The sequence below is a fragment of the Vombatus ursinus genome, unplaced genomic scaffold, assembly GCF_900497805.2.
Source record: "Vombatus ursinus unplaced genomic scaffold, bare-nosed wombat genome assembly UNPS02014820.1, whole genome shotgun sequence".
NCBI classification, from domain to species: Eukaryota; Metazoa; Chordata; class Mammalia; order Diprotodontia; family Vombatidae; genus Vombatus; species Vombatus ursinus.
The window spans coordinates 9,174,252-9,177,961 of record NW_020954598.1 but is presented as its reverse complement, the minus strand read 5'-3'; the positions used below and the strand labels follow the sequence as shown (position 1 = coordinate 9,177,961).

At 44.6% G+C, this 3,710-nt stretch overlaps 1 pseudogene; it reads right to left on the bottom strand.

Moving 5' to 3' along the window:
• Positions 1–3,052: 3,052 nt before the first annotated feature.
• Positions 3,053–3,409, bottom strand: LOC114024258 (annotated as a pseudogene).
• Positions 3,410–3,710: the final 301 nt, after the last annotated feature.

Below are 3,710 nucleotides of genomic sequence, written 5' to 3'. Positions count from 1 at the left end.
ATTAAAAACAAAAACCATGTTTCCTGGTCATCTATACAAGTGGAATCAAACTCAAAGAGAAATGTATCCTGAGAGGAACATGCTTATTTAGAAAACCACAAATTAACAATGTCTGTTGCATTTTTTTATCATTTCCAAATACATTTTAATTTGGACTTTGCTGCCTCCAGGCCATAATTTCACATCTCTGAATAGAAACTGTAGAAATTAGATAGCCTTACTAAGGCAATGTGATTTTAATAAATGGATGGTGGGGAACTAGTATATGAACTGACAGGGGTTACAGTTAATAAATTTAATATATATTAATGCATTTACTTTAAAAAAACTGTTTCAGTTTAAAGAGTGCTATATTCATAGATGTCCCCAACCTATTACCCATTGTTTTGGGCAGAAGGGAAATAACCCTCAAGTGCACCTCTAAAATTGTCTTGTCAATATGATCCACATTATATTATGTTTGGATATCAATATTTACTTTGCTTTTGGTATTGAATTGGTACATAACAAAGCAATTTACCTGGCATTGATCCTGTTGTGGATAGGCCTCCATTAGCATTCCTATTTTTACAAAGTATTTGTTTGCAGTAGCTCTTTTTGGGGCAGCTGGGTGGTTCAATGGATAGAGCACCTGGCCTGGAGTCAGGAAGACCTGACTTCAAATCCGGCCTCAGACACTTATGAACTGTCTGACCCTGGCCAAGTCATTTAACCTCTGTTTTCTTTAATCCAAGAGAGAAGGAAGTAGCAAACCACTCCACTATCTTTGCTAAGAAAACCCCATGGACAGTATTGGAATGCTATGGTCCACAGAATCACAAAGAGTTAAACACCACTGAACAACAAGAAGTCATTGTATTTTTGAACAACATACTCTGTCTTTTTACAATAGAAATTTCTATTAAGGTTCATCCTTGTGTTCTTTTGCCCTTTGTCCGTTTATCTGTTAATCCATTTTCGTTACTATGTTTAACTTATAATTCAGATCTCCACCCTTGAATTCATTCCTATTTCTTAAATGTGTTAGTTTGAAATGTGTCTAGTCCCTTACATACCCTCTCTATTACACTTTAGATCCCTCTTGATAGGCGTCTTCCCTTATAGTTATACCTAGGTTTACTTTTTTCTTAAAAGATGATCTCCACCCCCCACAAATAAAAGTGCAAGTAGATCAAAACAATTTGTACGAGGTCTTATTTTTATGATTTGATATCTTTTTTTTTTAAATAAGACTGCAGTTGAAGAATGGGGAGAAAGAAAGCAGATACATGAGAGCTGATTTTGTATGGCATGAAAGACTATCTCTTATATTGTATAGTTTATTCATTTATTTTTTTAATCTACAAATAATTCTATTTAAATTGAACAAAAGGGTACATCAGCCTGGGCTGGGGGAGAGAGCAACCAGCCCTTCCCCCTCTATTATCACCTGTGCCCCAGACCATCTTTCTGTCACATTCACACAAAAAGCACAGTTTGCACAGAAAAGAATTTTTAAAAAAGTAACCCTAAAAAGTAAACATACCAAAATTCTGCTTCAACTATATTATGGACATAGACAGACTATTTACACGCCTTCACATTGTAAATCTCCCTTCTGAGGTCTCCTTATCCTACCCCACCCTGGAGAGCAGAAGGTTGGGCTCAGTTGCCTATGCCCACAAGCAGGAGGTGAGCAGCTTGGGGGAGGGAATGGGCCAGCACAGTACCCGGGTGAGAGGAGCCAGGGTACTAAAGAGATATGAGTAAGTTTGCCAGGTGGCAGAATTGCCTATCATAAAGGGGTGGGGATTGGTTGGGAATGTGTTCTCCAAAGCTGATGGGCACAGGCCTGAAGGACACATCAATTGTAGTATGTGGAAACTCCCTCTTTTTCTCCCAAGAAAGGGTTGGTGTAAGAAACAGAGGTTTCTCAGGCAGTCTTAGCAGGGGTACTGAGCAAGAGCCCTCTCCCCCGCATCTTTAGGATTTATGCTTTTCTCCCAATTCTAGGGTTCTCATGTAGAAGATCCACTGCCCCTTCAGTTTCCAACCATACCTTCAAGAACTAGGTGTATATGTGTATAGAGGGGTGAGGTTTGGGGAGGATGTAGGAAATGAAACCTACCCCAAATAGGGGAGGGATCTTCTAATCTCCTTCAGTTCCAATAGGCTGAGCTAATTGTGGTCTGGGAGTGAGAAGGGGAGTGCGGCAGTGGATTAAGGGTGGTTGTGAGATTCATTGAGACCAACCTCCCTCGGGGATGGTAGGAATCAAGGTAGCAAATGGCTGAAATGCTCAGAAATGTGAGGGAAAGGAGAAAGGAGGGTACTGCTTGTGCATAGCACAGTTCACCATGTCCACCCCACAGCCCCCGAGGGCATAAAGGGAAGGGCCAGGAAAAGAGGAGACCCTGCATGTAAAGTGCTGTGTCCCCTTGTCTCCCTGATAGTGACCAAGGCCCAGGCCTCTCCTACCCCTTCCCCGTGGCTGGGCAGGGGGAGGGGTATTGGGAGGTGGTTGAGGTCAGAAGGAAGGAAATTGTGCCCTGAAATTCCTGGCCTGAGCTTTCACCCAGCTTTTATTTCCTGACACTCCTCTGGATTTTGAAGGGTGAGGTGGGACTTTGGGGTTCAGGAAGAGAAACTGAGTATCCTACCCCCTTCCTTTACCCAGGCACTAGGATCCTAGGGAAAATGCCTACTCCAGTGAACCAAGCCAACCATCCTTTATCCCCGGACCCTCTCTCAAACTGACATCACACAATACTGTGGAAGAAACAGAACTGGGCACCCAACCTCCCCACCCCTCGACTAGTAGATGAAAAAAATATGGCCCATCAGGGGGCCCACTCAGGTGGAATTCATTCTGGGGCTGCTTTAATGCAGACATCTCTCATCAGGACCCACACTTTGAGCTTGTGGACTCAGCAGCTTGGGATGCCCTGCCAAGGAAGTGGGGAGATTTTCCCAGCCAAGGCCTCTTTCTGGCCCTGTTGCCCCTCCTCCTGCCCAGATGTCCATACCCACCACCCCATAGACTCGGGGTATGTGTAGGAAGGTGTTGCAAGGCTCACTTCTCACAGATGATCACCGGGAAATCCTCGTGGAGGGGAGGGTGATCTAGCTTCACGATACCCTGAGGGATCAGGTTCTCCTGCACCCTCCTCAGCTTGGCATGCTTTCGCCCATTCTTGGTGACAATTGTTTCTTCATAGAACTCGTGGGCCGGGTCATCATCTTCATCATAATACAAGGAACCGCGACGGATGAACACGAAGGGCGGCGCGGTGCGGAAGCCCGGAGCCGGGGCCAGGGCGTGCTGGGCACGGGTCGCGTTGGTGAGCTCGGGGCTGCCTCCCTGGCCTGCGGCCCCAGCCGTCGCGGTAAAGGGCCGCAGCCCCCGGCCCTTGGAGCCGCTGGTGCCCATGTTAGGGAACATTGTGGGCCGCTCGCTCCTCACAGCACTCTCCAACAGCCGGTCCTGCTCCAGCTAGACTGTATAATTGTATAATTTAAATGAGATATCATTTTTGTATGAAATTATCCATAGAATACTCATACTTCCAGTAGCAAAAACATGGTGCTCCTCTTTCTCTTTAGGTGGTTCATAGAGATATAATAAATAAATAGGGTATAAGAATGCTCTTCTGCAAGTAGTTTACTAGCAAAGGACCTTGGAATCTTATGATTAAAAGTTGATCCACCATTCAAATTATACATTTGAGGAA